Raw genomic sequence first — 12,832 nt, 5'->3', positions numbered from 1 at the left:
AATAGTACAGAGAGCTGTGGTGCAGGTGATTCATACAACGCTCCATATCTACCCACCATAATTCCCAACATGACTTCTTAAATTTAAATCAATTCTATCTCCACTTTGTTCATTTCAATGAGCATACTGATCCATAATCTGTTATAACCGACGCCAAATTGCTAATGCAAAACACAAAGAGTTAAAGATTTCACTTGAGCACAATTAGGAAATTGCATCCGAAATGCATTTAAAATTACACAGTCTCAATAATAATTCAAGAGTTTCTGACAAAATCAATCGACATTGTCATAAACCTCTGTGGAACTGCAACCTGGAATGTAATTATTTAATTTTGTTTGACTTCCCATCAGAAGCTATTCCTGGATGTATTTAAGAGTGGTAACCTAGCACAATTTTATTAGTAGGAAATAGGTTTCCAGCAAAATTAGGCATTTCAGTGACAATATTGTGTCTACTAAAATCCTGATTTGAAATCACTGAAAATGACTTTCAAAGAACAATAATAGCCCATTAATAATTTTGGCATCCAATAGTCTGTCTTGAAGAAAACTTCTTTTGATATGAAAAGATATTAAAATATGCCCACTAATGCCTGTGCACCTGTAAAGTGAGTGTCAATTGCAAAGCCTTCTGCCTAAATTCCATGAATGTGATAGAGAGAAACTTGTCCACCATATTTGGAAGTGCTTGTTGTTGATAGAGGCAAAGTTTATTTCCTAATGTGAGCTTTTCATATGGAAATTTTCTGCTGCATGAATGTGGACTGATTGAAATTTGACATGGTATGTGTGATGAGTTTTAAATTTAGAGCCTGATTTGGATCAACTAAATCTTGAAACAGCATAAAAGATAATGCAAAACATAAATGTGAGTGATTTTAAGTGTAACTCACTTATACTCAAAGTTACTGGATCATTTCACCAGTTTTGCTCTCACTATTGACATATGTGAGCAGAGACTCCAAGCTCACACCACAGCCACACTGGGTGAAAAAATAGTTCTGATTGCAGTGAAGCTGATATAAAAAGGAAAATATTGCAGTTCAGTTTGTAGGTTCAGGAGTCCTTAAAACTTCAGCTGTTTCGCAAGTAATATTATTGAACTAAGGTTTTAAAGAGTTTTGGCTGAATTAGCAGGCAAGAGTCCAGACTGAATATTTGGCCCGAACTATACCTCTGATGGAAATTTAATTGCTTGCTGATAAGTTGTCCAGTGGAGGTTTAGCAGCAACATTTATTGTCAAGTGGCCAAGGTTAGTTTTAGCAGCTGAGGCCCTGGGGTCAGCTGTCAAATCTCCTGTTCATTCAAATTTGTTCAAGAGCAAATTATTAGAGATATCATAAAGCTGTTAATTATTTGTAATTGAGTAAGGGTCAGTAAATATTCTTTTGCCTCTCAAGGCCATTGAAGGAGGTGTGGAACTCAGACTGATGTGATAAGGATTTTCCAACTTTTCTGAGACTAATTTGAATAATTACAGATTAAATTAAGTTAAAATAGATGACCTACAGTATGCAAACAGGCCCTTCAGCCCAACAAGTCCACACCGACCCTCTGAAGAGTAGCCCATCCAGAGCAATTCCCCTACTCTATATTTACCCCTGACTACTGCACCTAACACTATGCGCAATTTAGCATGGCCAATTTACCTGACCAACACATCTTTGGACCTTGGGAGGAAACTGGAGCACCAGGAGGAAATCCATGCAGACACAGGGAGAATGTGCAAATTCCACACAAACAGTCACCCAACGCTGGAATCAAACCCAGGTTCTTGGTGCTGTGAGGCAGCAGTGCTACCACTGAACCGTCCAGCTCAGTGAGTATACTTGCATCCACTGAGCCATCGTGCCACCCAAAATCTGATCAGAGACTGGAATCTTCAACCTTTCAATTTTGACCAAGGGGTTTAGTCCAGTGGTGCAGAATCAGCACAAAATATTGTGGAAAGCATTAAAGATTTGGGGGTAACTAATTTACATTTAAAAATACCCAATCTTAGTGCTGATTTGTTTATTCCACTCTACACTGATATTGCTGGTGGAAATCCAAGCTTCCTGATGTGGTTGTGTTTGATGTTGCTTGACAGACAAAAATAAAAACTAGTTGCACAATGTGTCTGTAACTGTGTAAACAATACCCCAACATACATCAGGACCCAAAGAAGAATAAAGGAGAAATTGGTGGCTGGTAAATAAAGAAAATACAATCTAAGTGTCAGGGCAGTGTGGCACACCGATTCAATGAACTGAATTAGTGCCAAATGGTATTGGAACTCATTCAATTTTGCTGCGGTCTGCAATCTTGTAGGAAGTCTAAACCTCTAGTGACTATGGTAATTTAGAGTTATTTTCCTATCAAATTGCTACATCAGTAAATATACACATTAGGAATGTTTCAAACTTGTTACACTGAATTACATCTTTAAATGCAAAAATAATGCAATTTCTGACTTAAATTTAGTTTCAGTTCTCTTAGGCATGTCAGTGAAGATGTCAGTAAAATTTTCTTGCTTTTTTATAAAAAAACAAATCCTGTATATTGTTTGCAAAACCAGTGATGGTTTTCTTTGGGACCTCATTTAGGCAATAAGTAATGTGTTAACTTTTTTAGTGAGTTGAAATATACACTGAGTCTTTTGAATGGTCGGTATTGGCCCAGATTATTCAACTGGAGTTGAAAACCCTTTTTCCAGACCCTGGTACATATGACACAACCTGCAAGTTCCTCTTCAAGCCACTCACCATCCCGACTTGGAAATATATCGCCTTCAGTGTCACTGGGTCAAAATCCTGGAACTCCCTTCCTAATGATCTTCCTATACCAACTGGACTTCAGTGATTCAAGACAGCAGCTTGCCACCATCTTCTGAAGGGAAACGAGCAATTGGAAACAAATGCTGGCCCAGTAGGTGCCATGCACACCTGAATGAATTTTTAAAATATCCTCAAATTTCAATCTCAAACTGTCTTTTAAAAAGAGATCTAAAGGCCAGGTAAATTACAATTCCTACAGTCAGCTCCATTGGAATCTTCACATCATCCTTCTAAGTGACTCCAATTAACGCTGCTCATCCGAATTTCTGCTGCATAATGATGACTTTGGTTGCTGGCCATGGTCCAGACATTCAAGCCAGGCAGCATCAGGAGATGGAGAAGTCAACATTTCGGTTGTAATCCTTCTTGGGTTACACCTGAAACGTAGACACCTCCTGATGCTGCCTGGCTTGTTGTGCTATTCCAGCTTCGTGTCTGTCTACCTTGGTTTCCAACCCCTACAGTTTTTCTGTCTTTAACCATGATCCAGACATTCAGTAATGAAAACCTGTCCTAAGCTATCTACCAATATTCTGACATTTAAATGAGAAAACCAAATTGTGACAAAGACTCACTAAGCTGTTCACACCAACCCTGCTCTGAAAACCAGTGCAAGAGTTATGGCAAACCTGGGATTAGTTAGGGGTAATGCTTACATGAGATCACCACTTACTCGAGTGCATGGTGTTCATTCAACCTCTGAACAGCAGCACTTCCTACTATTCATTTGTGCTTTATTTTGAGAGTTTTTTTTTGTTTCTTGATATGTTGCCACTGCTTTCATTGTTCTGACAAAAACAAAACAGTGGGGAGTGTGCATTGCTGTGCACCAGAGCACAAATGTATGGGGACACTCAGAAGGTGGAAGCAATTTCACTCCGACATTTTTCAGCTCCTTCTCTGAGTTGAACTAACTGGAGCATATCACCTGATACAAATGGGAGGGGAAGAAATTGGTGCGGACAGTTGATCAGCAGTAGCCCCTTAGCAGCCAGTCCAAGTGGTTTTCATGACTTGATCTTCACAGTGAGAAATACATTTTGGTTGATTAAAGTTCTAGAGTACAGAGAGATCCTTAGGTAATTAAAAATTAGCTTGTGTAGTTTGAATTTACTGCCCCACTATTTACTCAGTTTTTGAACTAAGGTGGCACAAGTTCTATCGGCTGTTTCACTCTGTTGTTCTAAGACACCTCTGGCATTTTCTGTCAAATGATGAGATAGCATGGTGGCTTAGTGGTTAGCACTGCTACCTCACAGTGCCAGGGACCCAGGTTTGATACCAGCCTTGGGTGACTTTTTTGTGTGGGTTTCCTCTGGGTGCTGTAGTTTCCTCCCAAAGTCAAAAGATGTGCAGGTTAGATGAATTGGTCATGGTAAATTGCCCATAGTGTTCAGTGACCTGCAGGTCAGGTACATTAAGCATGGGAAATGTAGAGCAATAGGGTAGGGGAATGATCTGGGTGGGATACTCTTCAGAGCGTCAGTGTGGATTTGTTGGGCCTAATGGTCGTTTCCACACTTTTCAAATTCTATGACACTAGGTATTAATAATTGAAACAAGTTAGTGAGTCCCAGCGCATGATGAGGATGTGCTATCCAACATGATTTCACTCATTGTAACTTCAGAATGTTGCTTGTCCCACTTGGTCTAAGGATGGTATGGGAGACAGGAATTTACCATGTAGAGTGTCACTTTGCCTAGATCTATTACCAAGTCCATAGAGTCATAGAGATATACAGCACAGAAACAGACCCTTCAGTCCAACTTGTCCATACAGACCAGATATCCTAAATAAATCTAGTCCCATTTGTCAGCATTTGACCCACTTCCCTCTAAACCCTTCCTATTCTTATGCCCATCCATATGTCTTTTAAATGTTGTAAATGTACCTGCCTCCACCACTTCCTCTGGCAGCTCATTCAATTCATGCACCACCATCTGCGTGAAAGAGTTTCCCCTTCAGTCCCTTTTTAAGTCTTTCCCTTTCACCTTAAACTCATGCCCGATAGTTCTGGATTCACCCACCCCTGGAAAAAGACCTCTATTTACCCTAATCATGCCCCTCATGATTTTATAAACCTCAATAAGGTCACCCCTCAGCCTCTGACATTCCAGGGAAATTAGCCCCAGTCCATTCAGTCTCTCCTGATACCTGAGCCCCTCCAACTCTGGCAACATCCTTATAAACCTTTTCTAAACCCTTTCATGTTTCCCAATATCCTTCCTATTGTAGGGAGACCAGAATTGCATGCAATATTCCTATATTGGCCGAACCAATGTCCTGTCCAGCTGCAACATGACCTCCCAACTCACATACTCAATGTGCTGGCCAATAAAGGCAAGCATATCAAAGGCCATCTTCTCTATCCTATCTACCTGCAAATCCACTTTCAAGAAACTGAGCCTGAAGTCCAAGGTCTCTTTGTTGAGCAACACTCCCCAGGACTTCTTCATTAAGTGTATAAGTCCTGCCTTGATTTGTCTTTCCAAAATGCACATTTATCTAAATTAAACTTCACCCATTACTCCTTGGCCCATTGGCCCATCTGATCAAGATCCTGTTTTACTTTTGAGGTGAACTTCTTTGCAGTCCACTACACCTCCAATTTTGGTATCATCTGCAAACTTACTAACAAGACCTCCCATGTTCACATCTAAATCATTTATATAAATTACAAAAAGCAGTGAACCCAGCACTGATCCTTCTGGCACATCCACTGGTCCTAGGCCTCCAAACCGAAAAGCAACCCTCCACCACCATCCTATCTCTTCTACCTTCGACCAATCAAATCAATTCTGTAAAATATTTTTAAAATTCTTCAAAATAAAAGCCAGTATGTAATTGCTTACTCAAATTTACAACTAACATCATAATTTCATCATCACCATCTCTACCCCGCCCCCTCCCACCCCCGATCAGAAGTCGATAAGCCAATGATTTAAAAAAAAGTGCTGAGAACCTGAACTTAGCACTAACCAGGATAAATTTTCACTGGGTTTTACTTCTGCTCATTTACCTAATCAAGCATTTGTCTATCATTATTCCCACTGGATCAACATAACTAATGTCACTCGAATTTCTGTGCATTGTTTGTAATCTTTATTGTATAGAAGCTGAAGAGGCTGGTGTAGGGTGGTGAGATTAGGTTTGATATCACACGATGGTTGCTCATTTTTAGTAAGCTAAGAGTTACGAATGTTATGATACTCGGTATGCAAGCTACATAATTGAAGTTGTGAATGTCAGCAGGGAAATTTGGACAGTTTCATGTTTGGATGGCTCCTCTATCCTCTCCCATTCTCAAGTGTTTCCAAGTAAAAACTTTCATAGGAATGGGCAGCTTACTGCATTTCAGTGGGAAGCAATTTAAGGACCCACTTAGGACACATTTCCTGAACCTATTACTGTTTCGCTGGTGTTGGCTCCAAAGCCACTGACTCTGGAGCTAGCCAGAAGGCTATCCGTGCCACCCCTTGCTGATTCAGTGAATGAGCCACAACTATGTAAAGATCACAATCATCCTCAAAACCATTCCTGTGGTGGTATTTTCCCCCCTTCACTTCTAACATCTGTAACTTTTCTTCACTTTAAAATTTTTAGCTGTTTTCTGAGATTATTTCTGCATTGAGGAGACTTCACATTCTCCCTTCTGCATCATCTGTGCCCACCTCTCCCACGCAGTGAGATTGCCAGTTGTTCACTCCTGGAAGACCAGCCATTCTCCCTAGTTGACAGAAAATGTGTGTGTGAGAAATTAGGATCCTGCCTCAGGTAAAACTACATCATCTGGTGACAAGGACAGGCTTGGGACCCACGTACGGTTCTGACATGTGTTGTAGATTCTGGGAAACTTCAGTCCTTTTGTCTACTTCTTACCAATGGCTGTAAGATGGGGAGAGTAGTGATATAGCAAAACAATTTGTACATTCCTTTCCAACCTCTCTCAAATTGGACCTATCTCTCCCTATTTCTTCTCCTTTTTACTGAGTCCCTGCTCCAGGGAAGGCAATGACCTCATGATATTATGGCTGGACTATTAATCCAGAGGCCCAGGCAATGTTTTGGCACCTGGATTCAATTCTTGCGATTTTGGAATTTAAATTCAATAAATATCTGAAATTAAGAGTCTAATGGTGATTTATTAAATCATTGTCAATTGTTGGGGTAAATCCCATTTAGTTCACTAATGTCCTTTTGGGAAAAAATTGTCTTCCTTACCTAGCCTGGCCTATATGTATCCCACATGCACATCAATGTGGTTGATTCCTAACTATCCTCTTCATAATTACTGATGAGCAATAAATGCTGGCATAGCCAGTAATGCCCACATCCAGTGAATGAATTTTTTAAAAAAGCAATTTATTCCTTATTTAAGAAGGGCAGAGGCTTTTGAAACTACTGGCAAATCTGGAATCTAACAGATTCCAATATTTCCATGGGTCACTAATGGGACAGGATGTGACAAATCAGCCAACATTGCGAAGTAAATTTAGTTGTGCTTTTTCCTAAGTTTACAATGGGTATGTAAAGCATTCTGAAGACACTCCACAATTGGAGTATATGAAGTATCTATCTGGGTTCTGAAGAATGGGAGCTGGACCACTGCGTGCAGGAAATGAAATCATTCTTGAGTTACAGCAGGCATGGTGTAATCACAGAATTCAATGCTGTATTTTTCCAGTTTTGATCCATGTTGAACAACCATGTGAAAATGACCAATATGCAGAGAGATTCTGACAAGATTTTAAATTCTGCAGCAAGACAAAATTATGAACTATTTCTTTTGCACAAATTTGCTTTCATTGTCCCCTACTTTTCCCTTTTCACTCTTTCTTCATTTGATGTACAGTATCCAATTTTGGAGACACAATTTCCAAAAATGTTAAAATGCAAGTGAACCACAGAACTCAGATTTGGATAGTAGCAATAGCAGCAACAATCTGCACTTACCAAGCACATTTCATATCGAAAACATCCTTTTCTTTTGTTACCAGGGAGCGGGAAGAAAACATAATGAAGAAATGGACACTGACCCATAGGCAGAGCAGGAATAATTGGAAGAAGCTACAAAGCAGATGGTTTACAGGGTGGAAATTTGAAAAAGTAGGTCTGAAGCAGCAAAGAGCTTAGCCATTTAATGAGGAAACAAAGAGCCATGTCACCTAAAAGAGGGTAGGTGGTCACAGTGATGAGATTGAGTGAGACGTTCGAATGAACCTGAACATAAAAAATGAGGATTTTATAATCAAGACATAAATTACAAACAGCTGCTGTTTGGTTAGGAAGAACAATGGTGATGGATGATTAGTATGTGGTGTAGAACAGAAGATCCCCTAGGTAAGTATGTATTTGTACTGTATTTTGAAGGTTATTTGGGCTGAGGAAGAGCAGAAAAAAGAAGCAAAGATACCATGGGCCTCCCATCCCTCCTAGGACATCTGCTCCTGCATGACTTGCGTGGTATATACCAGGAAGACATGGAAAAAAAGCATGATCTTATGGGCTAATGTATTGGATACAGAGAGAATGGTTCATCTTGTGAGGAAGAGCATAATTGGAGGCTATCAATATAAGATAGTCACAAGAAAATTCAATAGGGAATTCAGGGGGAACATTTTTCACCAAAGATGGTGAGCATGTGGAACTTGCTACTGTAGGGTGAGGTCACAGCAAATAGCACAGATGCAATAAAGGAAAAGCTAGATAAATGAAATGAACAAGACGGCTAAAATTATATGTTTAGATGATAAATGATGGAAGGAATCTCAGGAGGAATATAAACACCAGCATAGGCTGGTTGGGCCAAATGGACTGTGTGTTGTATGCAAGCTGGTCTGGGTTTTGAGGTCTGTGCCCATTCTAAGCAGGAAATATTGACATCATTCTTTTTAGCTTCAGGCATGGATACACTAGATTTCAGCCTGCTATTAGTGAGGCCTGTATCTTTCACTGGCTATCCATGATGGCTTTTTACAAAGTCATATTAAAATCAGAGCTTAAACAGCCACTTCAGCGGTTTCATCATATGCTGCAGCTAGTCTTAACAGCTGCAAGAGCTGAGGATTTTATAGCAAACTTTTCTGGCAATTTTGAGCTTATGTATAAATCCACTGAAATGTTGGCAATGTTGTTTTCATTTGAAGACCTGAAACAATAATTGAAATGCACTTAAGCAGATTATAGCCACCAATATTAAATTGAATCCTAAACCAAGTGTCCTACTTTGTGGAAAAAAAAAGCAACTTCCTGGATGATTAACAGAAAATAAGTCCATTCAGAATGCACTCATTCTCCATGTTGAGGCTGAGATTAACAAAAGCCATAAAAGAAAGTCAGTCATTTAAATTGGTTTCTAAGATGCACTCAGTCGAAGCAATCTGGATCATCCTGAACTAGAAGTTAATGTGCAACTTGTATAGCACTCATTTGAATTGCTTTTCCACAATTGTGTCCATTTAAGTGGCTCAGCCACAAAGAATGATGTAACTGAGCAAGTATTGCAGCGTGCTTGTTATTTTCAAAACAATAAAATTTAAAAAGGGCCTGATTTATTTGTTATAAATTAAGTTTTTGGTTTTTAAAGATAAACCATTATTTATGGATGAGTTCAAGTATGAAAGAAGTAATTTTAAAAAAAAATTCCTTTCCCCACCTTAAATATTCAGGATTGATATCCAGTCAACACATTTTGTTTCATCTTAATTTATAGTGTAAAGTAGGTTGTTAAATGCTTGTTACTCTGAAGAAAGAGCAATGTTTAACAATAGAACTAGGTCTGATGGTAAGTACTGGCACCTGATATTGAAGCCTTCCTTTGAGTGTCAGCAAAATAACAGACTACATTAAAAACAGTGATCATCTCACAACTGAAAATAATGGATGCACCTGCTATTGTGAAGGTTGTGTGGAATATGATCTTACTGGTGCATGTACATTTAAACTTGACCTGACAGGCTGCTTCCAGAGTTGTAGTTGATTTGCTAGTAGTGGTCCAAGACAAGCTCCCTATGGTAGGGCATTGAGGTCATCAAGCAAATGTTTTGAAGCTGCTTCGAAAGGCATTCCCATTTTATGATTTCTCATCTGTCATTTTAAATGTATCTTTACAGATTGATTACTGATAAGATCTGATATCCAATAGCATAAAGCTTTCCAATGTACCATCAACCGCCACCACTTATTGTCATCAATTACAGATATTTAAATCTGTAAAACTGTCATGGCTATGTGCAAACATGCCCTTTGTAAGTTTGGATATACCAAAGTTGGAATGACTATGCACCTTGATACCAAGTCATCAAAACACAATAAGTGACTTTCCAGCTAACAAGTCAGACAGAATCTAAGAGTAACAGGAATAATTCAGGCTCATTTTAAAGAATCATGTGTCTTTTTTCAAGGTTGGGATACTAGAAACTTGCAGCTCTCTCCTTTTACCCTGTCAGATATTGCTTCTTTTATTGTTTGACTATAGAAAAATACCAAAACTACTCTGCATTTACTAGTATTAGGACGTTACACATTAAAATTGAATTCATTTGCTAGCAGATGATTTGCATCAAGTGCCTGTGGAGTAGCACATTGTAGGATTATTGAATATTTCAACACAGAAATAGTACTGTCTCAGTACTCTGTATGAGGTGCCTCGACTTGAAAGTATCCCATTCACCGCCATCCTTTTTAATAGTTCTAATTCTTTCAAATAACTAAATCTCTTTGAAAATAATTAAGGATCTTGCTTATACAACAGTTGATGAATCAGTTTCCACATATTAACAATACTCTGAATTTATAGAGTCATAGATTCATACAGAATTTCTGAAATTTTACCTTCATTTTCTACTCCCTATATTGCCTCACCTAACAACAGAAGCAATCTATAATATTTACTTTTTTAATACAACTGCCTTGTATCCCCATTTCCCTTACTATTCTCCCATTGTTACATCATGATTTTAAATGACTGTCTGACAAAGAGCATGATACACTCATTAGGCAAAAGCAAGGACTGCAGATGCTGAAGATGAGAGTCGAGAGTGTGGTGCTAGAAAAGCACAGCAGATCAGGCAGCATCCGGTAGCAGGAAAATCGACGTTTCCGGCAAAAGTCCTTCATCATGAAGGGCTTCTGCCCGAAACATTGATTTTCCTGTTCCTTGGATGCTGTCTGACCTGCTGTGCTTTTCCAGCACCACACTCGCGACTCATGATACACTCATTGCTGAGCCAACAGCATCAGCTCTGGCTTGGTAGTATTCATCTGATGAAGGATGGCCATGTACCCAAAGATATTCTTTGTAGTGAACCTACTAGCCACAGAGTGGGGGCCTGTTGGATGTCCATTCCTCCATTAAAAGGACACTTCTGACCAAGACATGAAGATGACAGGTATTGACTATGACAACTGGGAGATGATATCTGACATCTGTGTCCTTTGGAGGTTGACTGGTTTTTCATTTTGGCTCACCTGTTTTCAAGATGCTTCCTCTCTGATCTATCCAGTGAAAACAGAGGACAGCAAATGCAGCAGAGACTGCTATACCAGAGTGAGGTTCCTGACCTTGGGTGATGTTTAAACAGAGTTGCTCACCATAATATCAACTACCATCTTACAAAATAGACGACTGTCATTGAGTCTCTTCTTTGTCTTTCAATGCTGTCATATCTGAGATTATCTAATTAAACAAAATCAGGGATTAAATCTGAGAGTATTCTAGTTTGTGCTGCACCAGGAAGTGCCAAATACTATTTCAGTCATGTTGTGTCTGCAAAGTTTATTCAAAATGGGTATTTTACAAATATATTAAGGACAAAAGGGTAACTAGGGAGAGAATAGGGCCCCTCAAAGATCAGCAAGGTGGCCTTTGTGTGGAGCCAAAGAAAATGGAGGAGATACTAAATGAATATTTTGCATCAAAATTTACTGTGGAAAAAGGTATCGAAGATATAGACTGTAGGAAAATAGATGGTGACATCTTGCAAAATGTCCAGATTACAGAGGAGGACGTGCTGGATGTCTTGAAACGGTTAAAGGTGGATAAATCCCCAGGACCTGATCAGGGACCTGAGAACTCTGTGGGAATCTAGAGCAGTGATTGCTGGGCCTCTTGCTGAGATATTTTTATCATCGATAGTCACAGGTGAGGTACCGGAAGACTGGAGGTTGACTAATGTGGTGCCACTGTTTAAGAAGGGCAGTAAAGACAAGCCAGGGAACTAGAGACCGATGAGCCTGACCTTGGTGGTAGGCAAGTTATTGGAGGGAATCCTGAGGGACAGGATGTGCATGTATTTGGAAAGGCAAGGACTGATTCGGGATAGTCAACATGGCTTTGTGCGTGGGAAATCATGTCTCACAAACTTGATTGAGTTTTTTGCAAAAGTAACAAAGAAGATTGATGAGGGCAGAGCAGTAGATGTGATCTATATGGACTTCAATAAGGCGTTCGACTTGGTTCCCCATGGGAGACTGATTAGCAAGGTTAGATCTCATGGAATACAGGGAGAACCCATTTGGATACAGAACTGGCTCAAAGGTAGAAGACAGAGGGTGGTGTGGGGGGGTGTTTTTCAGACTGGAGGCCTGTGACCAGCGGAGTGCCGCAAGGATTGGTGCTGGGCCCTCTACTTTTTTCATTTACATAAATGATTTGGATGCGAGTATAAGAGGTACAGTTAGTAAGTTTGCAGATGACACCAAAATTGGAGGTGTAGTGGACAGCGAAGAGGGTTACCTCAGATTACAACAGGGTCTTGACCAGATGGGCCAATGGGATGAGAAGTGGCAGATGGAGTTTGATTCAGATAAATGCGAGGTGCTGCACTTTGGGAAAGAAAATCTTAGCAGGACTTATACACTTAATGGTAAGGTCCTAGGGAGTGTTGCTGAACAAAGAGGCCTTGGAGTGCAGGTTCAGAGCTCCTTGAAAGTGGAGTCGCAGGTAGATAGGATAGTGAAGAAGACGTTTGGTATGCTTTCCTTTATTGGTCAGAGTATTGAGTACAGGAGG

At 39.7% G+C, this 12,832-nt stretch overlaps 1 protein-coding gene across 7 annotated transcripts in view; it reads left to right on the top strand.

Annotated features, from left to right (window-relative positions):
- The window catches only part of mdga2a (MAM domain containing glycosylphosphatidylinositol anchor 2a), a 932,327-nt gene that overhangs the window by 97,333 nt on the left and 822,162 nt on the right, over window positions 1-12,832 (top strand). The gene's annotated exons all lie outside the window — the stretch shown is intronic.

This window comes from Chiloscyllium plagiosum, chromosome 10, assembly GCF_004010195.1.
Source record: "Chiloscyllium plagiosum isolate BGI_BamShark_2017 chromosome 10, ASM401019v2, whole genome shotgun sequence".
Classification (NCBI taxonomy): Eukaryota; Metazoa; Chordata; class Chondrichthyes; order Orectolobiformes; family Hemiscylliidae; genus Chiloscyllium; species Chiloscyllium plagiosum.
The sequence above is the reverse complement of the archived record's forward strand: the minus strand, read 5'-3'. Positions and strand labels throughout refer to the sequence as shown.